General features: G+C 41.5%; 1 pseudogene; it reads left to right on the top strand.

The window, feature by feature from the left end:
* The first annotated feature begins 604 nt into the window (after positions 1-604).
* On the top strand, positions 605-23,788 carry LOC142431504 (uncharacterized; annotated as a pseudogene).
* Positions 23,789-26,412: the final 2,624 nt, after the last annotated feature.

The raw sequence follows: 26,412 nt of genomic DNA, 5'->3' as shown, positions 1-26,412 counted from the left end.
TGTTTCAGGGCGGGGGTTGGTCAGTGACACCTGGTCTTGAAGGGAGTGTTGGGGGGGGGGGCGTTGTTAGGGTTGCTTTGGGACACTGTTGCTAAGGGGTTGTGTAAAGGTAAACGTTGTATGCACAGGAAACAAAATTCACAAAACGCGTTATAGCATGTTTTGAAGCCAAGCCTGTAATACTGAGGTTTGGCTGTCCTAGAAGAATAGACGCTTAAATTAACGATTGTCCAGTAAATGGACAATAACCCACTGTAGACCCAGCGGAGAAAACGGTCTCGTTTATATTCTCAATCCTGATCATTGAAGAGCTGGGAATAAGCCAAGCAAGTTCTAAAAATCCGTAACGATGGGCCTGGAACAGGCGGATGGCCCCCCCAAAACCCGGGGCCCCACAAGCCAACTCCGCAGGCGCCCTCGCTCCAAGCCCAGTCCTCAACTCCGCCGGGCCCGAGTGCCCGAATACCCTGCGGACGCCGCCCAGGCAGCCGCGCACGCAGACTGCGTCGCCCCCGCTTCTCGGGGTGGCTGGGAAATGTAGTTCCGCGTCTCGTGACGCATTTCCCGTGCGCCCGCCCTGACGTCACGTCGGCGGTCGCGCTTCTCGGAGGCGTCGGGCCGCGGTGAGGCTCCGCGGGGCCGCGGGGCGGGCAGCTCGGGCACCGGGTAGGAGGAGGCGGCGACGATGATGACGAAGACAGAGGCCGCGGTCACCCCGAGGGCGCCACGCGGGTGAGTGGGCCCCGGAAGGCTCTGGGAGCGCCCCCGGGAGCGCCTCCCACACAGTGCCACCAACCACCGAAAGGTTTCACTCCTGTGACTCCAGTTTGCAACCAATCCATGGTTAGGTCAGTCAACCAGTGGTCGGGGTGCGGTGGGGAGGGGAACAGTGACACCTGAGACGTAAGCACACCCTGAAAGCATCCGCCAAGTGAAATAAAAAAGGCGGCGTTTACCAAGGACACGATTCAAAAGGTTTGGGAAAGAAGCCACGCAGTGAGGCTACGTTGAGGGAATGGCAATGAATGAGATTGATAACGGGGGTGAAAGTTAGCCTGTTAATCAAAGAACGAATGTATAAGGGTGCTTTGCTCAATTGATGTATGTACAGACTGTGATAAGAGCCTTATGAGCCTCAATAAAAAGATTTTTTTTAAAGAACTAGAAACAAAGCAACTTAATATATGCTTGTTGGAAATCCATAATGTAACAGCCCCTCCCTTGCAGTAAAAATTCCCTTTAAGCATAATCTGTAAAGATGGGCTTTTGATTGAGGAAGGTGGTAACAAGACCATTGCATTAACCAGCCAGGCATAAAGCAGCCGTCAATTAAATGAGCAGTGAAGTATAGTGCTCCGGGGATCGTGGTGTGACCTCCAAATATGTGTGTACAGATCATTGTTTCTTGTGATCGTTGCAAAACCTTTCTGTCACAGAGTTTGGGGTATATAATTTGCAGATTTTCACAGGATTTTTGAAGCGTTTTAGAAGTGGCAAACCCTACTGTGAACTTCTGCCTCGCACTTGCAGAATAACAGTTGGATTTCTTGAATCAGCCTGATACCTGTCTTTAGCTGAAACGGCAACAGTCAATCCCGGGCCCTTGTTTCCAGCAACAAGATGAAGCAAAACGTGTATGAATTGCTTAATGTAAAACTGACGATCTCTTCTGTAAATCTTGACCCAATTCACAATAAAAAGTTTTAAAAAACAAAACTTTGTACTTTTATTTTTCATTTTATTGGGGGCTCATACAACTCTTATCACAACCCATACATACATCAATTGTATAAAGCACATTTGTACATTCATTACTCTCATCATTCTCAAACCATTTGCTCTCTGATTAAGCCCTTGGCATCAGTTCCTCATTTTTACCCCTCCCTCTCCACTCCCCCCTCCTTCCCTCATGAACCCTTGATACTTTATAAATTATATTTTGTCATATCTTACACTGTCCAGCGTCTCCCATTACTGACTTTTCTGTTGTCCCTCCCACAGGGGGAAGGTTATATGTTGATCCCTGTAATCGGTTCCCCCGTTCTACCCCAAGGTACAATGGGATTATGATAGTGAGGGCCGGGAGGGAGGAAGCATTTAGGAACTAGAAGAAAGTTGTATGTTTCATCGTTGCTACATTGCACCCTGACTGGCTTGTCTCCTCCCCACAACCCTTCTGTAAGGGGATGTCCAATTGCCTACAGATGGGCTTTGGGTCTCCACTCCACACACCCCCTCATTCACAATATAATTTTTTATTCTCTGATACCTGATCCCTTTGACACCTCATGATCACACATGCTGGTGTGCTTCTTCATGTGGGCTTTGTTGCTTCTGAGCTAGATGGCTATTTGTTTACCGTCAAGCCTTTAAGACCCCAGACGCTATATCTTGATAGCCGGGCACCATCAGCTTTCTTCACCACGTTTGCTTATTCACCCTCTTTGTCTTCAGCAATTGTGTCTCGAATGTGAGCATAATGGAATGCCAGTTTAATAGAACAAAGTATTCTTGCATTGAGGGAGTACTTGAGTGGAGGCCCAATGTCTATCTCCTACATTAATACTAAACCTATACATATGTGCATATAGATCTATTTCCACATCCTCATATATAAATATATTTACATATGTACATGCTTTATTTAGACCTCTATAAATGCCCTTTGCCTCCTAGCTCTTTCCTCTATTTCCTTTACTTTCCTCTTGTCCAATTATCATGCTCAGCCTTCATTAGGGTTTCAGTAATTCCTCTCAGTTACATTACCCTTGATCTCACCCTACCAGGCCTCCTACACCCTCCTCACCACCGATTTGGATCACTTGTTCCCTTGTCCCTGGGTTTGTTAACACCACTTCCTTTCCCCCAACCTCCCCCTCTCCCATGTCCCCCTGGAACTGTTGGTCCCGTTGTTTTCTCCTCCAGATTGTTCATCCAGCCTATCTTATTTAGACAGACCTGTGGAGATAACATGTACAAAACGAAACAGAGCAAAACCAAGCAACAAAAGAAAACAAAACAACAGCAAGAAAGAAAAGCTTGTAGTTAGTGCAAGGATTGATTGTTGGCCTTTAGGAGTGTTTTCCAGTTGAGTCTGATGGGGTGCCAAGCTCTGACCCCAAAGTCTATTTTTGGTGTTCCCTGGGAACTTCATTGCTCTGTTCCCCTTGCTGTTCTGTTCCACGCCCTTAGTGCTTTGCCTCGGTGTGGTGGGATCAGACGGGGTGGATTTCCCACACTGTCTCCATTGTGGTCTCCTATAGGGCTATGGGTCAGTGAGGGATATTGTGTCTCATAGTGGGGCCAGCCATGTGGTCTTTTCTGTGAATTGGCTTCTCTGAGTGGGAATATTATCCTCAAGGCTTTTGGGGTCAGAAGAACCCTTGATAATTTATAAATTATTATTATTTTGTCATATCTTACCCACTCCCTTCACCCACTTTTCTGTTGTCCATCCCCCAGGGAGGAGATTATATGTAGATCCCTTGTAATCTTTCCCCCCTTTCCATTCCACCCTCCCATTATCGCCATTCTCACCAAGGGTCCTGAAGGAATCATCTGTCCTGGATTCCCTGTCTTTCCAGTTCCTATCCGTACCAGTGTATATCCTCTGGTCTGCCATATTTGTACGATCAAATTGGGATCTTGATAGTGGAGGGGGAGAAAGCATTTAAGAACTAGTAGAAAGTTGTATGTTTCATCGTTGCTACCCTATACCCTGACTGGCTCGTCTCCTTCCCATGACCCTTCTGTAAGGGGATGTCCAGTTGCCTACAGATGGATCCTGGGTCTCCAATCTGCACTATTCCTCATTCACAATGATTTGATTTTTTGTTCTTTGATGCTTGATACCTGATGCCTCTGACACCTCTTGATCACACAGACTGGTGTGCTTCTTCCATGTGGGCTTTGTTGCTTCTGAACTAGATGGCCACTTGTTTACCTTCAAACCCTTAAGACCCCAGAGGCTATATCTTTGATAGCCAGCCTTCATCAGCTTTCTAGTAAAGTAACTTTCCATTGTAAAACCACATCTTGAGTGGCTATTTGAAGGCTCACTTTTGTTGTTTTATTGGGGACTCATACAACTCTTATCACACTACCTACATATATCCATTGTGCAAAGCACATTTGCACATCTGCTGCCATCATCATTTTCCAAAACATTCTCTTGCCACCTGAGCCCCCGGAAACAGCTCCTCATTTTTGCCCCTCACTCCCCTACCCTCCCTTCTTCATTAGCCCTTGGTAGTTTAATAATTATTATTTTGTCATGTCTTCCACTGTCTGAGGTCTCCCTTTACCTACTTTTCTTTTGTCTGTCCCCCAAGTGGTTTATATGTAGATCCTTCTGATTGGTTCCCCACTCTCCCTTAAGCTCCTGGTATGGCTGCTTTCATCATTGGTCATCATGGGTCCTGAGGGGCTTGTCTGTCCTGGATTTCCGGGCATTATTCATCGATAGACTAGCTTTTTACTCCCATATCTCTGTCTTAGCTACCATGTTTCCCCAAAAATAAGACATACCAATAAAATAAGCCATAGCAGGATTTCTAAGCATTTATGTAATATAAGTCATACCCCGAAAATAAGACAGTGATAGCGCGGCTCTGCAGCATACCAGTGCAGAGAGGTCACGAAGATGGCATGCCCTTCTCTGCCCCATCCTGACAGCTGCTACCTCGGAGGGAACCGGAGAGGTGCATGTAGCCCAGCAGCAAGGGTCCCGGCCATTCTGTGCATGTCCCGTCAGGTTCCCGTCGTTCTGTGCGTGTCCCGTCAGGTCCCAGTCATTCTGGGCGTGTCCCGTCAGGTCCCGGCCATTATGTGCATGTCCTGTCAGGTCCCGGTCATTCTGTGCATGTCCCGTCAGGTCCCCGTCATTCTGTGCGTGCCCTGTCAGGTCCCCGTCGTTCTGTGCATGTCCCGTCATGTCCCGGCCATTATGTGCATGTCCTGTCAGGTCCCCGTCGTTCTGTGCGTGTCCCGTCATGTCCCGGCCATTATGTGCATGTCCTGTCAGGTACCCGTTGTTCTGGGCGTGTCCCGTCAGGTCCCAGTCATTCTGGGCGTGTCCCGTCAGGTCCCGGCCATTATGTGCATGTCCTGTCAGGTCCCGGTCATTCTGTGCATGTCCCGTCAGGTCCCCGTCATTCTGTGCGTGCCCTGTCAGGTCCCCGTCGTTCTGTGCATGTCCCGTCATGTCCCGGCCATTATGTGCATGTCCTGTCAGGTACCCGTTGTTCTGGGCGTGTCCCGTCAGGTCCCGGCCATTCTGTGCGTGACCTGTCAGGTCCCGGTCATTCTGGGCGTGCTGCAAGCTGAGGCACAGAGGGAGACACACAGTGGAAGTAGAAGTCTCCTCAGTGAAGTGCTCCACTTGAGGTGTTGTGTGTCCTCAGGGGAAAGAAGTGACACTGTGGCTGCCGTTTTACTGAGCACTGAGGGTCAGTGTTCCAGAAGAAGACAACTAAGCTATATTTGAATAAATGTAGATTGTTGTGCCATACTTAATAAAAATAAGACATCCCCTGAAAATAAGCCATAGTGTGTCTTCTTGAGGAAAAATAAATGTAAGACAGTAGTGTCTTATTTTCAGGGAAACACGGTACCTAGTGCTGCTGTTACAGAAAGACCACAAGTGGTTGGCTTTACAGAACAGAAGTTTCGCACATTTTAGGAAACTGGAAGTCCAAATTCAGGGCATGGGCTCTAGGGAAAGGCCCTTTCTCTCAATTTTGGAGAATGCTCCTCTCAGCTTCTCTATTCCCACCCTCCCTCCATTCCTTGGTCATCTCCACTGGCACCAGTCTTTCCCTCGTTTGTGCTTGCTTCTCTCTGTATGTGATGTACTCACTGACGTCTCCAAAGACATTGACACCACTCAACTGACAGAGCCTCCTTAACAAAAATGTTTGTCTTCACATAGGCTTGCAGCAAACCTCATTTAACTGTGGTTCACCTTCTTGCAGAAGTCCTGGTGGGATAGTGGGTTATATGCTGGACTGCTAACCTCAAGGTCAGCAGTTTGAAACCAGCTTCTCCATGGAGAAAGCTGAGACTTTCTACTCCCATAAAGAGTTACCATCTTGAAAATTCATAGGGGCAGCTCTACTCTGCCCTATAGGTTCACTGTGAGTCAGAATTTACTTGATAGCAGTGTTTGTATTTTTCTTATTGTTTTCATTTTATTGCATTTGACATACTGAAAGTTTGGGGTTTTTTTGTTTTTTGTTGTTACAAATTGGCAGTTGTAAAAAAATCAAGTATGTCAACCGTGTGTTGAGCAAATGTATCCTTGCCATTTTCTAACAGTATGTGCTCACTTGGTGGCTGTTACATTTTAGTAATTGTTGCAATACTTCAAACTTTTTTTCTAATGTTGTTGTATACTTTAATAGATGAGGTACAGTGAATTACATGATATGACCCTATTAGCCTTTGTCTTTATAACTTCTAGCACATAACTGTGGTAAGATTATGTAAACATGAGGTGCTTGAGACCCACCAAGAGGACTGGGTAGTTTGCTAATAATAAATAAGGTAGATGGCCCCCTTGTGGGGTAGGACCATGCAAATAAGGACTATGGAGCCCTAAAGGGAAGGTTAGTGAGTTTTACCATCCTACTCGGCTTAAAATACAAGGAGCCTGGGTGGCATAGTGGTTCCACATTGGGCTGTGGTCAGCAGTTCAAAGCCACTAGCATCTCTGCTGCTTGGGGGACAGACTGGGCTTTCTACTCCCATAAATAGTTAGGCTTGGAAGCCCACAGGGAGTCTCTAGGAGTCAGCATTGACTTGATAGCATTGGTTGGCATGAGACTTAAAGTGAGCGCTCTTAGAAACCGAGAGGGGGATATCGTGACCCTCCAGAATGAGTAGCCCGAAGTGGAATGCCTCACTTAGACCTGGTGATCCCGCACTGCGCATCCTTGAGCCAGGAAGCCAGCCACTCTGATACCAAGGATGGCATAGACACAGTGGCAGCAGAGGAACAAAACCAATAGGGGAGACACAGCAGAGCGTCTTTGTGCAGGGGCGATGCTGTCAGAGAGGATTGCATCCAGTCGCTTCATCAAGGGGAGCTAAGTTAGCTGAGTGCTTCGAGGCCAAGGCTTCCTGATGGGTGGCTGCTTAATTGGCAGAGCTTCGTTCCCCAACCAAACGGAGGACAAGTCGCATAGGCTAAGAACTAGAAGACATCTGTGAACTTGCCAGGGCGAGCCTGGAGGCCAAACACTGGCCACGAGTACAGATGTGACTACACAGAGGCTATCCGACTGAAAACCTTCCCCAAGTGTCCCTGACCCAATTTTTAACTGGTTACTTCCCCAGTCAACCCCATGGTGGTGACTGTCTGTGAGTCCTATGTGCCATTGCAACATCACACAGCCCAACAATAACAAAAACAAGGTGTTTTTTTCTTGGTGTCTGATTTTTAGTCCTATTCCTGAGGTTTATTTGAGGTGCTGATTCAGAAAATTACATTGGATAAACCACATGAACTCTATTTTCTTAGATATGGTGTTCCACTATATTTTTGGCTGTTAAGTTACACTAATTTTTTTAAAGTTATACTAATTTTATCATCCTAGATTTAAATATGAGAAGAATTCAGATCCACAAACTATAGGATAATACAAAAAGGGTTAAAAATATTTGAAAAGTAATTAGGTATGAGGGACTTCTAAGAGAAGCTATATATGGACCCATGCTGGCTAGTTGATTATATACATATTGAGCTGCCAATCATAAGGTCAATCATTTGAACCCACTAGTTGCTCTGCAACCTTTAGAAGATTTAGGCTTAGACACCCAAAGGGGCAGTTCAATGTCCTGTAGGATCACTATCAGTTAGAATTGATTAGATGATGTATTTTCTTTGTATGTGATTATTGTGTATATTTCCTTTGTTCAAGTATGTTATATCAGATATAATTTGACTCAGTGTGTTTTCATTTATATGTATGATTGATGATAAGTATAAGTTTGATTTCATTAATATCTGGAAATTATATAAGTATGTATGAGTAAAGAATTGTGTACAGGTGCCAGGCTGGCAAGGGGTGGATTGCTACAGTTTATTGTGCCAGCCTGGCCAATAAACACAAGTAGGATTAACTGAAGGGCAGAGGGATAAATGGCTCAGTGAGCCTCACCTTGGTTGTTCTGTGCCTCAGTTTAAAGGGGTACACTACCTGTGGGATGCCTAGCCTGTGGACTGTGTCGCTGTAAGTTGAGGTCCCTTTAAGCCCACATGATAGGAATGTTCATCTCTGGAGCTGGGGACTGACAGTTGATGACAGTTGGGGACCTGCCTTGCTGTTTGCTGCCCAGCTCTCTCTACAGAAGGGGACTGGCACCTGGCAGCTCTCAAAACTTGAAGGACTGCTAGTGTCTCACTGCTTTATAATTTAACTGTTAATTTCTTGTATTATCTATCTATATATAATTTAACGGTTTATTTCTTGAATTATATATCTATCTTTATAAATATATTTATATATAATTACTAGCAATCTGGTTTGTCTCTCTAGAGAATCCTGTCCAATACAGATGACAAGTTTTCTTTTTGGTATGAGAGGCTGTGTGGTAGCTATATAACCTGGTGTCAAGTTGAGACTTTAGAGTGAAGGGGTGGAGTTTGGCCTGTCAACCGGATCGCAGCTTGATGACCTCATTTGGAGGCATGAAGGAGATAAATAGCTTGTTGGAGGCAGGGCACATACTCAGTCCCTGCAAGACATTTCTGAGGGGAAGCCACATGAAGCTACCCCAAGGCAGTCAGAGTTTCAGAGCTGAAGGAACCACATGGGCACCCCTGCCAGTGCTGAGATGCTTGCAATGCCACTGGATCCACAAGACTTCCAACCCACTGGCCTGTGATCATCCTGCATTCGGCATCATTGCATGTGTTTTGTGAGTCTGAAGAGGACTTTATAGATTGGTATTGGACATATGGGCTAATATCAGATTTATGGACTTGATCCGGATTGGGCTGGGATGTTTTCTCAATATTCAGTTGCTCTTGTATATAAACCTCTTTCTCATAAACATATGAGTGTCTATGAATTTGTTCCTCTAGTCTACCCAGACTAACACAGGCTGTGAGTATAAAAGAGACTACAAGTTGGATACTGCAAAGCCAGAACACAACTTGTGAAGAGTAGAAGATAACATAGAAAAGGCATATGTATATGTGGAAGGTGAGAGGGAAATTTAGTGTAAAAAAAGTAAGGCTTCATAGTAATTTTCATAAATATTTTGAAGATCTAAATTTTTGTTCAAATTATACAATAAACATTTCAGAACACTTTTTAATTTAAATGGCAGCTCTTGCGGCTATTGTAACAATCCATATTTCAATTAGATCCAGCATAATTGTACAAATGCTACCACCATCAGTTTCAGTACCTTTTCTTAAACTCTTTGATGTCAGTTCCCCTCTGTCCCTCCTCCCACCAACCTACCCCCCAAGAACCCTTATAATTATATATTATTATTTGCAGTATCTAACACCATCATGTATCCGTTCACCTGAAATTCTGCCCCTTGGTCCCCCGAGTGGGGTTATACAGTCATCATTGCTATCAGCTCCCCCTCACTCTTCTTCCCTCCCTCTCTTCCTATACCCTCAGAGAATCATTACTCTGTTACTTTTTCTGAAGGATTATCTATTTTGGCTTTCATGCTTTGAGTGCTCTTAATTATACAAGTGAACATACACAGGTGAAACAAAGACCATAATCATAAGGGGAGGAAATATTAAAGAACTGGAGGATAGTTATGTGTTTTGTCAATGCTATACCACTCCCTAGATTTATCATCCCTTCTGTGTGGTCCTTCTGTGAGGGACTGTCCGATATTGTGTTTTGGGTCTTCACTTTGTCCATGTTCCTTCACGTCAATTTGATTGCTTGTTTTTGAACTTCTGATACCTATTCCTTTTGACACCTAATGATCACAGAGGCTGGTGTGCTTCTTCCATGTGGGCTTTGCTTCCTCCCTGCCAAATGGCCACTTATTTAACTAGATTGCCATTTCAAGCCTTTTAGACCCCAGATGCGATCTCTTTTTAATAGCCAGGCACAATCAGTATTCTTCATATTTGCTTACGCACCCATTTTATCTTCAGTGATCATGTCAGGAAGGTGAGTATCATGCACTGCCACATTATTAGAACAAATTATTCTTGTACTGAGGTAAGATTTTAGTAGAGGTCCAAAGTCCATCCTTATTGAATTTACGTATATATATGCCTACATAGACAAATACTCTTTAGATACTGATAAATATAATTCACATATTTGTTTATATAATTTATAGTATAAATTTAAATATTTATAAAAAATATAAACACAATATAAATTAAATAATTTTATAAATATAAATTATCTTTAAATATTTACATATGTACATATCTATATATAATTATTTCTTCTTTTTTTCTTTCCTCCTGAGCCACTATCATGCTTACCCATTATTCACCTCTCAGTAATTTCTCATGGATACATTTCCACTGATTGAACACAACCAGGAACACTGCACCCTTCTCACCATCAATGTTAGAGCCTTTGCTATTCCCTATCCCTGTCATTGGCTTACCACTCACCTCCCTCAACCCCTTCCTCCTCCCCTCCCACCACCCGCTCCAACCATAGATTCTGTTGTTGTTTCCTTGGGATTGCTTATCCTATATAGTTAGATGCAAGAACACATTTTAATATATAGACATTAATGGATAATTCATGTTAATTTTCTCAGCAGTGAGTTTGACTCCCAAGCTTCTTTATCAGAAAAATAATCTAACTTTTTAAGAGTTTCTGGGCACAGGTGGAGAAGTTGTGCCATTATATAAACACTGGGACATTTTAATTTTAATAAAGGAATTTGAACTCTTGACAGACCCATTTGAGTGTATTTTTAATTAAAAAGTCTAATTTATTTTATTTTTAAAATACTTTGATTGGGGGATCTTACATCTCTTATTATAGTCCATACATTCCTCCAATGTGTCAAGCACATTTACACATATGCCGCCATCATCATTTTCAAAGCATTCTCTTCCCACTTGAGCCCCTGATATCAGCTCCCCATTTCTTTCTCCTCCCTCCCGCGCCTGCCCGCCCACCCTCACAAATCTTTCATAAGTTATAGATTATTTTCCTCCATCTATATTGTCCCCTGTTGCCTCTCCCCCACTTTTCCGTATTCCCCCTTTTCCCTCTCACCCCTAGTCCTCCTGATATCTCTACTCTCCTTGTTGACCCCAAGGGGTTTATCTATTCTGGATTCCCTGTGTTGCAGGCTCTTATATTGTTGCAGTGTGCATGCTCTGGTCTAATTTGTTTTAATGTAGAATCGAGGTCATGATAGTGGGGTGAAGGAAGCACCAAAGAGCTAGAGGAAAGTTGTGTGTTTCATTGGTGCTATACTGCACCCTGACTGGCTTATCTCTTCCCTATGACCCCTCTGTGAGGGGATGTCCAATTGTCTACAGATGGACATGCCCCCCCCCCATTCACATTGGGGATGGTTTTATTCTGAGTTTTAGAACACTTGTGTCTCTATTGTACCAAACTCACTACTAGTGTCTAGTATGGCTCATAGAGACCCTATACGAGAGAGAGGAACTTCTATGGGTTTCTGAAGCTGTAAATATATATATGAGAGAAGTCCAACTGATAATTCCTACACAACCTGGGAAACAATTCCATTAATAACATGTCCTTTTGGTCTTCCTCCCTGTGCCATATTATTTCTTTGACAGGCCCATATGTCCCTTTTCTCCAGACCCTCACAGTGATCTCCAACCAACGTGGCATCTCCTGCAGACTCAATCTTCAGGACCCTACCTTTGCTCCATGGTGGGGTATCTGCATCTACTTACCTTCTTTGTGGTCTTGTACATGATGAAAATGTGTGTTCTAGAAAATGGCAGTGATTCATTCTCCCCAAAAGGTTCCTCCAGGGTCCTCACTTTTGACCCAGTTTCCTACCTTCTCTAATTATATAGTTCAGCCTTCTTATTCCCAGTGTCATCTATATATATATAATTGTTTTGTGTGAGTTTTTTTTTTAGTTGTGATTCAGGTGAATGTTTACAGAGTAAATTTTTTTTCAATTCAGTAATTTATACACATTTCATAACTATCCCAATCCCCATAATGGAACAATACCCTTTCTGCTTTCTTACTGTGCTTACTGTTTCCATTCATCCTGTTGCCTATCCTCCCTGCCTTTGGAGCTTTATATTCCTTTCCCAGTATTACATTTTTTATATGATATAGTTGGTTTTAATAAGGGATGCATACCTCATTGTGTTATTGTTCATCTTGTGTGCTTATCATTTGGCTGAAAGTTGACCCATGGGGGTATATTCCGTTCTAGGTGTCAAATATTATAGTCTGAGGCCATAGTCTCAGAGGTTCCTCCAGTCTCTATCAGGACAGGAAGCATGGTCTTTGGGCCTTTTTTAAACAAATCGTTTTATTGGAGTAAAATACATATAATAAGGCGTACCATCTCAATAATTTATACATGTTTAAGTCAGTGGCATTCATTAGTCTTCATCTTGTGCCATCATTCTCCATATCCTTTCCTAGATTATTCTGCCACCATTAACATGTCAGTGCCCCCTAAGCAAAAATGTCCTTTTTCTACCTTTTCCTGGTAACACTAGTAATCTTTGGTTTCTATAATTTCACATGGGTTCACTATGAGGTGGAGCTTACAATTAAGAGCAAAAAACAATCCTCAGATATCACTTTGATGTGTGGGAGCACATTGTCATTATTCTAAACAAAAACCCTTGCTACCTCTTAGACAAATCTACTATCTATATCTACGTCCCTACCCCTCAACACACAATACCATTCTAAGACTGTGCTATGCCACTCAATGGAGTTGTCTCAAAATTCTTGAGGGAAAAATTATTTTGTATAAAACAATATCCCACTGAAAGGGACACTTGTGGTTAAGAAGGAAAAAAAATAGATGTTGGTAATTGAAAACCAGGCAAAGAACGTGCTGAAGCAGGCCTCAGGGCCATCAAATGAAGAAACCAGACCATCCTGGTGCACCACCTAGAACGTAATGTCTATGCTGAAAGAATAAGGACATGAGTTTAGAGTGACAACACCTAAGGCATGATCAAGGGAGCTGTCCTTACTTGAGTAAGGTGGTATGAGGATCTGAAGGGTAGTGACTATAGTAAGGGTGGTAATTTCTGTCACCATCTAGTACGATGATGACTCAAGATGCATTCTACTAGAATCATACTTTATTAACAGATAACTCACTAGACAATGGGACCATAACTGTAAACATAGGAGATAGTGTTTACAACACATCACATATCAGGATTATATCATAGCAAAAGGGCCGTATTAAGTAATTCACTACACCACAGATATCTTACAGGGACCATTCCTCAGCCCACATAACAGTCTTGACAATCTAAGCATGGTCTCTGAGAGCTTTCCACTTGGAAAGTCCAGTTCTTTCTGTGATTGTTCCCTTTAAATTAACCTCCTGCTTATTTCTCTGCATGGTATGGGAGCCAGTGCGCTTGGACCATATATTCATTATCTTTGATTTCTTTGTAGATTTTGCTATTTGTTTCCTGTTTGCTGGCCCATCATTCTCTTGTACACCCAACATGGATTGGGAACAAATTGAGAGTTATATCTTACTTAATATTACCTTCCCTTCAACATCCCACTTTAAGGCTTTCTAGTAATTCAGGCACTTGAATTTCTTTCAGACTGTAAGACGACACTTGAGAAAGAAGAGTTAGCTTCTGGAGAGGATGTTGCTAAAGAAAAGCAGTCCCACTGCATGGAAATAAACTACCTCACTCAGGAGGAGGATGCCAGGTCTCTGACATTGGGAAAGGTGCAGGATTTGGAGAGACCAGCTAGAGGACTCTAAGAGTGAATTGCTTCTCACCGCAGAGAGATCATTTGCTCAAGGGAACACTGTGACCTTAAAATTAGGAGAAGTTATAGTCATTTTGGCCTCTTATCAAAAACATTACCTATAGAAACCTATAAACCTGACTCACAGTTCAGAAGATTAAAACAAAATTCAGTTTTCATTAATCATCAAAATGACTTGACATATCAGAAGCCCTGTGAAAATCATCAAAGGGCTAGGATATTTTCTCTGGGTAATTACTTGGATAAACTTATAAAACTTAAAACAGGAAATAAACATTATGAATGTGCTGTCAGTGAATCTTGCAACTATAACGACTCCATTTGTTTTCATACTGGAATCAGTTCAGCAAAGAACACTAATGAAATTAAGGACTATGGAAACTTTTCTAACCATTGCGTGTCTCTGAGCACAAGTCAATGCAATTTGTGGATTGTCAATTTGAGTATGACAAATGCAGGAAAGTCTGTTCTGAGAGCTTGAATTCTGAACGAACAGTAGGAAATGAGGTTGGAGAAACATTATTTAAATGTGGGGAGCTGTGATCCCTTCCATGAGGCTTCATCTTTTACTGAATATAATATTCAAAATGGAAGGAAGGCATGTACATGTAATCGGTGTGGAATTTTTTTCAGCTATTGCTCTAAACTTGTTGTATACCAGAGAATGAATACTGGAGAAAAGCTCTATGAATGTCATCCTTGTAGAAAGTCTTTCCACCAGAACAATGACCTTATCCTACATCAAATAACTCATATTGCAGAGAAACTCTATGACTGTTACCAATATGGGAAATCTTTTACTCAGAGTTCTAAACTTACTAGTCATCAGCAAACTCCCGCTGAAGAAAAGCAATAGACATGTCACAAGTGTGGAAAATTCTTCAGGTGGAACTCTAGCCTTATTCATCAAAGAATTCATTCTGGAGAGAAAACTTAGAAGTGTGCTCATTGTGGAAAGTCCTTTAGCCAAAGTTCTGAATTTGTTGCCTATAAAGGGACCCACAGTGGAGAGAGACCATATGAATGTAATCAACGTGGAAAGTGTTTCATTGAAAGCACTCAGCGTATTAGTCATTTCTGAATCCATACTGGGGAAAAGCTGTATAAATGCAATTGGTGTGGGAAAACTCTCACTGGAAGTTCTCACCTTGTTGAGCATCGCAGAACTGACACCAGACAGAGAAACTATGAATGTAACCAGTGTGGGAGATCTTTCACCCAGAGTGCTAATTTTTAGCCATCAGTGAACTCCCACTGGAGAAAAGCCACATACATGTCATGAATGTGGGAAATCCTTTGGGTAGAATTCTAACCTCATTGTTCATCAAAGAATTCTTACTGGAGAACAAAAGACTTATGAGTGTACTCATTATGGAAAATCCTTCCGCCAAAGTTCTGTCTTTGTTGCCCATATAAGGACTCACACTGGAGAAAGACCATGTGAATGTAGCCAGTGCCGAAAATCCTTCATTCAAATCGCTCACCTTATTAGGCATCTTCAAGTTCATACTGGAGAGGAGCTATATACATGCAATCAATGTGGAAAATGCTTCACGTGCAGATCTTGCTTTGTTGACCATCAGAGAACTCATACTGGAGCGAAACCGTTTGAATGCAATGAGTGTGGAAAAGCTTTCACCAGGGACTCTCACCGTCTTCCCCATAGAGAATTCACATATGAATGTAAAGACTGTGGGAAATCCTTTAGGCAGAGAGCTCAGCTTGTTATGCATCAGCGAACCCATACAGGAGAGAAACCTTATGGATGCAGTTGTTGTGGTAAAGCTTTTAGCCAGAGGTTCCCCCTCATTGTAATGTGTGTGTAAACACATTTACTCAAAGATCATGCCTTACTGAACACCAAAGGACACATACTGGAGAAAAGCCTCATGTATGTGTGGTCTGTGAGAAAACCTTCAATGACAGGTCAACTCTCATTAAACATGAGAGAATGCGCACTGGGAAGAAACCCTATGAATGTAATTATTGTGGAAAGACCTTTAGCCAATGATGTCGACTTATTAGACATCAGTGAATTCACACTGGAGAAAAAACCCTTATGAGCAGTAAATGTGGTAAATATTTTCAGTTATAACAGCCCTCATTAAACATGAGAAAATTCACAGGAGAGAAGCCCTATAAATAATGTGGGAAAGCCAATTACCAGACCTTGTGTAATAGATTACATAACCAAATTGTGACTCCCAGAATATCATCTGTTGAACACTTGCATCACAATTACCTGGAATATGTAAATAATTAGCCAGCCTCACTTCATCCAACTTAATTTGCATTTCTAACAGAGAATTCAGGGACCTATGGTTTCCAAAAGCACCTCTTGTGTTCAGTCCACTTGGGTGGGATGGAAGGGCCTCAGGGGTGGCGCAGATCTCAGAGATAAGTCTGGAGTACAGCTATACTGTTGAAGCACTTTGTTAAGCAGCACACTTGCAAGGTTACAGATTATGGTGGGAATGACGGGGCCCTCTACAGTTGGAGTTAAACAACTCACTAGGAGGTGGTCTATCTGAGGACAGATCCTACCTGAGTGTGGTCTGTGAATAAGTTTATACTTTAGTAAAGCCTAGGGGCTAGTTCCATACTCTGTCTTCTAAGGTGTTCTTGCTAGAGTAGTCATTATTGTCAATTAAACTTGAAAGTCTCAGTGGTGCTACATGTCCTACCTTTAGTTTGTCAGGGTAAGTTGATTGAAGTCAACTTCCTCCAAGTACATGAAGTTAAAATGCCTTCAAGATGCATTATGATCTATTAGATACTACTGCAGCCATTTTTTTGTTTTTAAAGAGGAGACCCTATTTTCTGTGTCTCAGTGTGCTAGTAAGGAACATACAGCAAAAAGGACATTGCAAACATCTTGTCGGCCTCCCAGCCATTTATCATCTTATGGCTATCATTAAAAGCCCCTAGCAGACACTACAGCATCCTGAGTGAGTCATCTAAACAATAAAGTGTCTCTCCCACTGCATTTTGGTGAGAACTGTGAGTTTGACTACTGATGAAAAGCCTTCAGTTAAAGTACCTAACTTAGCAGAAGCCAGGACACTCAGAATAAACTACACTTCTCCCTCCCACCCACACCCATTTTGTTAGTGCAGAACAACTGTAGTTAGGTGCTATCAACTTAGTTTCAACTTACAACAACCCTATGGACAGGAAAACAGTCCTACGGTATCTTCAAGGTTGTTGCTATGTTTGAGCCCATTGTTGCATCCACTTTGTCAGTCCATCTCATTGAGGCTCTTCCTCTACTTCACCAGGCATGATGTCCTTCTCCAAGAACTTGTCCCCTCTTACAGAGTAACTACTCGCATAGAATTAGATGTTGTCCTTAGAGCATATTCTCAGGAATGGTAGGGAACTGGAAAGTAGTCTTACATAAAGTAAATCATTGCATGAGAAGGTTTACATTTAGTGATTATGGTGATTAGATTTTGTGTCATCTTGATGGTACTTGTGTGGAGGTAAGGATGGAGTCCACCTGTTTGACAGGTGTTAACTTAGTGATGCCTGCTTGGAGGTTTTTATAAGACTGATAACTTTTTTTTGCCCTTCCCTTTTCTTTTTGTTTGGATTCTGTCTCCAGGGCAGCCCCATGTGGTGCCCTGCCATTTCCCAGCAGTCTTGGATTCACACAACCTTGTACTCACCAGCCCATGCTATCTCTGATTCTTACTCACTTTTCTCATTTATTGACCTGAGTCTGAAGAGGGCTCTGACTGGCCTCAGCCTCATGGGCTTGAGTTGGACTGGGCTGGGACACCTTCCTGATATAAAAGCTACATCTTGATACAAAGGGTGTTTTGTTTTTCATCTAAAGTTTTATATGCATGACATTGATTTTGTTTCTCTAGACAACCCTGGCTAACACAATGATGAAATGTGAAACCAACTAACTTAAGTGGGAACTTGCAAGCAACACAAAGGCTAATAAATCTTTGAGAATGGTTTTACTATTTGAATAACAAGTGGACTATAACATTCTGAGGGATTCCATGTGCTCTAACCAAAGGCTGTTTACTTGGACTGACTTAAATCATGAAAAGAGCAATATGGGAAATGCTTTATCAGATGAAGTGGAAACAAGACTCAAAAGTGTAGGTACACAAAAACATGTAGCCACATAAAAACATGTACACAGAATGATTGGTTAAGGTCAACTCAACATGTTCACTAGAATGGGGTGGGGGTGGTAAACTTGCTTCGATGTAGAGTGGGGAGTAGTTAGAGTGTGTCCCCTAAAGTTGAAAATCAGGTAAGCCCAGAGCTTGAAAAAAGATTCCCCCAAGGAGCTGGGTTTAATGGAAGGTCTCCTCATGAGACTGATTGTCTGCCCTACTTTTTTCATGCATCTGACATGCATGAGGCTAAGTAAAAAAAAAAAATTTGCTACAAAACTCTGAAAACTTTTATTTAAAAACAACCAATGTGTTGCTATTGCTTCTTGATATGTCTTATATCTAATTCTGTACATTTCTGAAGCTGTTATCTCTATCCCCAAAGAAGTTTGCACACTTTAATGTACACCACATCAAAGTGGAAGCCTGAGCATGCTTGAGGCAGTATGTTTCTTATTCATGTCCTTTCAGTTTGGGGAACAAAGAATGTTTAAAGAAAAAGAGTATGGGGTGAGGTTTTGCATTAAATTCTCATAGGAAAGATCTTGCTACCTATAAGATTTCCAAGATTGCAATCTTGAGGGAAGTGAAATACCATATCTTTCTCCTACAGAGCACCTGGCGGGGTCAAACTGCCAAACTTCGGGTTATCAACTGAGATGTACCTATCATTCCACCAAGTCGCCTGATGGTAATTATATGGATACTTAGCCCCCAATTGGAGCTTGAAATGGTAATGAGACCAACAATTGGATGTCAGTGAGGAGTGAGACAAGTCACCATCTGTCACAGTAGAAGGTCAGTGGTCAGTGCACTCTAAAGATAATTGAAGGTGAGAGATACAGCGGTAATTTTAAAAACAGATTAGAACAAAAATGATTCAAAGAGTTTAGCAGGCTGTTAACTGTTGGATAGGGTTTAATTTAACCATATTAACATTTCATTCCCTGATGTGTCAGTCTAGGTAGACAAGATAAACAAATTCATAGACACTCATATGTGTATAAGAAAGAGCTTTATATACAAGAGCAATTGAATATTGAGAAAACATGCCAGCCCAGTCCAGATTGAGTCCATTAGTCAGATATTATCCCATAAGTCTGATATTAGCCCATATGTCAGATACCAAATCAATAAATTCCTCTTCAGACTCACGCAACACATACAATGACGCTGAATGCAGGCCAGTGAGTTGGAAGTCTTGTGGATTCAGTGGTGATAGAAGCATCTCAGCACTGGCAAGGGTCTCCACGTGACTTCACCAGCTCCCAGGACATGGAGTCTATCAGTGTAGTGTCATGTGTCTTGTCAGTAGAGCGTCTTTCAGGGAGTGAAAGACCTGCCAATACCCTTCTTATTTGGATAACTAAAAGCCTTTCAAGTGTGTGTCTATACGTGATAACAACAATTAATATTCAATGAGAACATCTGCAATTAATTTTAAAAAGCAAGCAAAGTCAAAATAGAGCTGAGGTCTCAGATTTTTGTTTAATTAGTTCACATTGATTGGCGCAGCAGGGCAAGAATGCTCCTTGGTTTCTGGGACATGCTTGTGATTAAAGCAAAGCTGCTTAAACTATATCTGATTGTGGGAATCACAAACATTTGGGGAACAATAAAAGATTTCTGAATGTACAATGACCAAAATTTCAAAATCGAATTAATAATGAATCCGAGGTTCTTCTAGAGACACTTGGCCACGTTTCAAACTTCTTGAGAAAAAAGGGTTGTGAGTGGAAACAAATTTAAGAAGCCTTGCATTAAAGAACATCATTCATTGCTTTCTTTGAAACTTGATTTCTTAGAAACCTTTACAAGATGGCTTCTGAGAGTGAGAGCCTGTGGAAGCAGGGAATGGCCCTTTGAAGCTGTGGCTGTCAACCCACAAAGCAAAAAATAATGTGTGGTTTTCTACCCAGGTCTTGAGGCCTGTTAAGGATGTTTGTGAATTGCTGTTGAAAACAAGTAGGCATTGCATAGCACACAAATCTGTTGCCTGGGTATTTTGACCCAAGTAGGAAACAAACACTTGTGCCCCTTTCAGAGATGGTGGCAGACTGCAGCACTTTGACAATGTCTAGTTCTCCAAAACCCTACCAAAGTCCAGTCTCCTTCATCAGGCCCCTGGAGTTTCAGGAGGTATGATTGTGGCAGGAGTTTTTGAGTCTCTGTTGGCAAGACTCTGGAGAGCCCACATTCCAAACAGCATCATCAGCCACCATCTTGGAGTGGGCACTTTTTCAGTTTGTTTCCTACTAGGGTCAAAATATCACAGGCAACAGATTTGATTACTATGTAACACGTACAGCCCTTGTTTATGATAGGACCATTTGAACGATTTCAACAGACCCAGAATGTTTTTTCATCGCTGCAGAGTACTGAAGAGCATCGTTTCATAAAGTCCTTGAAGTGATATGTTGTTGACAAGTGCCGTCAAGTCCGGTCCGGCTCATAGCAACCCAATCTACAGCAGAACAAAAACACTACCCATTCCTGTGCCATTCTCGCTGTGGTTCTTGTGTTTGAGTACACTGTGGCAGTCACTGTGCCCAGCCATCTCTTCAAGGGCTTTCCTCGCCTTTGCTGTCCTTTTCCAAGGACTAGCCTCTCCTGACAAACAGTTCAAACAAAGTACATGAAACGGAATATCACCATTGTCACTTCTGTACTTCATCCAGAACTGGTCTGTTTGGACTAGTGGTTTGGCAGTTGTGTAATGATGTAATCATCCCCCATGGTGTGATCCGATGTCTTCAGCTAATCAATTAGAAGAGGATTAGGGTGGGGGGAAACACCCTTACTCACGTCACATCCCTGATTCAATATAAGGGGGAGATCCTGAACGTGTGGCCTACATTACCTTTTATGCTATAAGAGAGAAAAAGAAAGAGAAGTCAGCTGAGAGAGAGAGGTGAATGTCAGCATGATAGAAGAGCCAGGAACTCAGCAAGGTATTTGGAATACTAATGACAAGGTAGAGCAGGGGGTACCCAACAAAAATCAAAACAAAGCTCAGCTGGGCAGAGCTTGCTAGTACGCATTTTTCCTGCTAGACAAGCAACTCACTCTGAGTTAGTGCAGCCAGTGGCATTGCCTGGGAAGGTTCTCTCTGGGCACAGAATTTTCTGGTAAAGGCAGTTTCCCTCAAACCTTCTTTTATGTAATGGCTATTATAAGAGAACAGCATGCGCCTGTGAAATTGTGTTTTCTGCTCTGGAAAAATGCTGTAGAAACTGTTGTGATGTTGAACACAGCTTACGAGGACAGTGCTATGGGAAAGACTCAAGGGTATGAGTGGTTTTCTTGGTTCAAAGAAGGTGAAATGTTGATTGATGACAAACCTCGTTCTAGATGTCCATTAACTTCCCGAACAGATGACAGTGTAGACAAAATCAGTGCACTTGTGCTCAAAGACTGACGAGGGACCATTGAGGAGATGGGGAAATTATCTGGACTATCTTGGAGCTTGGTTCAGCAAATTTTAACAGATGAGCTTTGGGTCTCCACTCTGACCCCCCTCATTCACATCAATATGATGGTTTGTTTTGGGTCTTCAAATGCCTGATACCTGATCCCGTTAACACCTCATGATCACACAGGCTGGCGTGCTTCTTCTATGTAGGTTTTGTTGTGTCTCTGCTAGATGGCCACTTGCTTAACTTCAAGCCTTTCAGACATCAGATGCTATATCTTTAATAGCCGGGCACCATCAGCTTTCTTCACCACATTAGCTTATGCACCCATTTCGTCTTCAACAATCGTGTCGGAAAGGTGAGCATCAAAGAATGCCGGATTATTGATGACACAGAACTGATGAAAGACTGCCACACCTGTCTCCTGTGGAGAAGTTGGTGGGTTCCAACCTCAGGCTTTGGGTTAGCAGTCAATCTCAAACCTCTGCACCATCAGAGCTTCTTGATAATTATTATAGATTTTGTTTTGTTGAATTTTGTAATTTTAAACTAATTTTAGGGGGTTATTTTTGAAATGTATGACATTAATGTTTGCTAAAAAGGAAAAGGATTTCATAAGTATTCAAATGAGGTTTAAGGAAAGATTCTGTGTAATAAGAGTCAAAGACTGTAGACAATTTTTTAAGTAAAGAGAAGTTCATAGTAATATTTTAGAAGGAATTAAAAATATATATATATTGTTTTGGTGAAAGTTTACACAACAAATTAGTTTTCTATTCAGTAATCGGTACACAAATTGTTCCTTGACTTTGGTGGCTGTTCTTGCAATGCGTCAACATTCTCCCATTTCCACCCTGCCTTCCCCAATTCCATCTCTCCAGCTTCCTTGTACCGCCTTGGCTTCTTATCTTTGCTTTGGGACAAATATTTCCTGGTTGGTTTCATATTGTCGATTGTTTTAAAGAGCACATTCCTCAAGGTTTCAGTTTCATGTTAAAAGGGCAGTGGTCCCAGGTGTTCTTCCAGTGGTTATCAGTCTAAAAAGTCTAGTCTTTTGATGAATTTGATTTTTTTTTCTCCCATTCTGACTGGGACTTTCTGTTGTGCTCCTGGTCATGGTCATTGGGCACCATCTAGTTCTGGTCTCAGGCCAGAAAAGGCTGTGGGGTTCATGCGGACCACTAGTACTATAGACTGATGGTTTCTTTGGGTATCTGGTTTCCTGCATGCTCCTGTACTCCAGATGGGAAGAGTCTGACAGTTGTGTTTTAGATGCTACTTGTGAGCAGATGCTACTCCCCAAATGATATTATGCCAATTAACTTAAATGTTCCTCAAGACTCTGGTCCTTGGCCTTCCAGCCCAGTAACTCAGTCTGACAAGGTGTTTGAATATGCCTAAGGGGGTTCCGTAACTGTGCCCTTATGAGTTCTAGTAATATAGAACATGTACAGAAATGTATATAAATGTCCAAAATTATGCCTATATATACATGTACTCCTATGCACCCTTTCACACATTATGTAATTGTTAGGTGCCATCGAGTTGTCTCCAACCCTGCACAATGGAATGGAACACTACACAGTTCCGCTCCATCCTCACCATTGTTCCTGTGCCTGAGCTCACTGATGTAACTACTGTGTCAATCATCTGATTGAAGGCCTTGCCTTTCCAGTTTACCAAGCATGACGTCCTTCTCCAGGAACTGATGTCTCCTGACAATATGTCCAAAGTATGTAACACAAAGTCTTGCCATCCTTGCCTCTAAGAAGGACTCTGGCCTTACTTCTTCCCAAACAGATGTTTCTCCTTGTAGCTGTCCGTGGTACTTTCAAGATTCTTCTCCAGCGCCACAGTTCAAATGCATAGATTTTACTTCAGTCTTCGTTATTCAGTGTCCAACTTTCACATGCATGTCGTGCAAGGAGAACACCATGACTGGGTCAGCCACACGTTCGTCCTCAAAGTAACAGCCTTGTTTGTCAATACTCGAAAGAGCTCTTATGCAGCAGATTGAACCAATGCAACACATTCTCTGATCTCTAGACTGCTGCTTTCATGAGCATACATGTGAAAGTGTTTTAATCAATTGTTTGATGGTGGTTCATGGCAAATTTGAACTTGTTTAATTTTATTTGATGCAAGTTTTACAAATGAGGCACACTGAGTAATTCTTAGAAAACTTTTTCTTGGTATTTTTGTGTAGTTGGGTTTTTATTTCCTTTATGAAGAGTGTGAGAATGAAAATTTTTAAAAGAGAGACTAACTCATTACATTTTTGGAGTACAAAAGTTTTTAAAGTCTGTTTCATATACATATATCTTTATTATAATGAACATTTTAAATTTATTTTAACTTGATTTTGTTTATGGCTTATTTAGCTTTAGTTGCTAAGCATTTAAGTACATACTTTTAATTTTATGAATTCTATATATAATTAGATTTTATTTAGAGTTGTTTTTATTTTGTGATAGTAATAATTTTTAGAAAGTGTAATGTTTTATAGTAATTTTATTTATTTTAAAATAATTTTGTTGTTTGGAGTTAATTTTTGTAATATTTTAAAATTGTATATTTAGATTGTGTAAATATTGATGTTTATTTGTTTATTATTAATTGGGAATTATAACATATAGCATATCATTCTATAGTTCAATCACGTCAAAAAAATTGTACAATTGCTACCACAACTAGTTTCCAAACATTCATTTTCTTCTTCTTGGACTCCTTGACTTAGTCTCTCTTTTATCCCCAGCACCACCACTGTACCGACCCATAAATGTTGGTCTTTTCAAAGGCTATTTGATGACCCAAAGTTATAAACAATTGGGTCAAAATTTTCTGAATAGTATTTTATTGTGTTTGGGGCAAAAGTTTACAAAGCAAGTCAGGTTCCCCTTTAGCAATTTCCATAAAAATTGATCAGTTGTAATTAATTGCATTCATTACAGTTTCATACTGTGAGCATTCTTACTTTGTTTTGTTGTTCTATTTCAAGTGCTCTAGCTTCCTGCTCCCTTGTCTTCTCATCTTGCCTTTAGCATTAAAATCATTACCCTTTGGCCAGATACAGGGTTTTTAGGAGAGCACGGATCTAACAAATCCCATCCTTTATTTTGTGTGTTCCTTATGCTTTGCTGATAGAAGGTGATCTAAAGTGTGGGATCCTAAACCTATTTGGCCAACTGCCCCTTTTTTAGGAAAGGAAAAGAAAAAAATTACCCAGCAACCTCCTGTTAATGAAAAACGTTTCTATGGTAGAGCATCACCCAAAATAAAGTGTGGGTATCTGCTTGAAGCCTCTCTGGATGGTTCCAATTTCAAGTTCAGTGAGCATCTCAGGGCAATAGCCTTAAGGAGTCCTTTGGCCTCAGGTCATACAGTTAGTTCGACCATTTTAAAGAGTTTGAATTCTTTTTTGCACTGTTCTCCCATTCTAAACAGAATCATGTATGTGCCCCTAGTCAGATCAGTCCATGGTGGTAGCCAGGCGCCATCTTGTTCTTCTGGTGTCAGGAAAACTGAGGTTATGGCTCTCTGATCCGCCTCGGACACTTGTTTCTCCTCTGTGCTTTTGGTTACCTTCCTACTCTTTGCTCCTAGCGAATAGAGAAAGGTTCTAAGACCCCCAGATGGTACTCACTTCACAAGGATATAGAGCATAAACTTTGTAAGCTACATTAAGCCAATGAAAAGAGGTGTTGCTTAAGACTATGGTTCTAAGCAACCAAGGAAAAGTTTAATTATTTTATACAGTTACAAATTTCAATAAGTCATTGCCATGCTTATTTTAGTATTTTGGGGTTAAACAAAGTTTTATTATGTTTGGAGGGGAGTATGAAAGATTCATTAATGAGTACTTAAAGGAATGTGTTTTCAGAAAGCAAATTTATAATATTTTTTTTAATTTTAACAATTTATTGGGGCTCATACAATTCTTTTCACAGTTCATATATATACATACATCAGTTGTATAAAGCACATCTGTACAGTCTTTGCCCTAATCATTTTTTTCTCTTTTCTTCTTTTACATTTTATTAGGGACTCATACAACTCTTACCACAATCCATACATATACATACATCAATTGTATAAAGCACATCCATACATTCCCTGCCCCAATCATTCTCAAGGCATTTGCTCTCCAATTTATAATATTTTGATAAACTTTACAACTGCTTTGGGTTATGGTTTTAATAAATAAATGAAGGTACTTTTGACTTGGTTAGAATGAAGTAAAATATCCTCGTCCACCAAGCCTTGAGGACGATATTCCCGCTCACAGCAGCCAATCCACAGAGAAGACCATATGGCCGGCCCCAGTATGAAACACAACATCTCTCACTGACCCATAGCCCACCACATCGAGGCAAAACACTAAGGTCCTGCAACCGAACAGAAAGGGGAACAGAGCAACGAAGTCCCCAGGGATTACCAAAATTAGACTTTGTGGCCACGACTTGGCACCCCATCAGACTCGACCAGAAAACACTCCTAAAGGCCAACAAACAGTTCATGAAGTACCTACAGGCTTTTCTTTGTTGTTGTTGTTGTGACTTGTCATTGGCTTTTGTTGTTGTTGTCTCTTCTTTTGTTGCTTGGTTTTCCTCTATCTTGTTTTTGTGCATGTTAATATCCCCGTAGGTCTGTCTAAATAAGATAGGCTGGATGAACAATCTGGAGGAGAAAACAATGAGACCAATGGTTCCCGGGGGATATGGTAGAGGGGGGAGGTTGGGGGAAAGGAAGTGGTGTTAACAAACCTAGGATCAAAGAAACAACAAGTGATCCAAATCAGTGGTGAGGAGGGCATGACCAAGGGTAATGTAACAGAGGAATTACTGAAACCCAAATGAAGACTGAGCATGCTAGTGGGACAAGAGGAAAGTAAAAGGAAATAGAGGAAAGAGCTAGGAGGCAAAG

The sequence above is a fragment of the Tenrec ecaudatus genome, chromosome 18 (assembly GCF_050624435.1).
Source record: "Tenrec ecaudatus isolate mTenEca1 chromosome 18, mTenEca1.hap1, whole genome shotgun sequence".
In the NCBI taxonomy this organism is placed as follows: Eukaryota; Metazoa; Chordata; class Mammalia; order Afrosoricida; family Tenrecidae; genus Tenrec; species Tenrec ecaudatus.
This window is presented reverse-complemented; position numbering and strand designations above follow the sequence as displayed.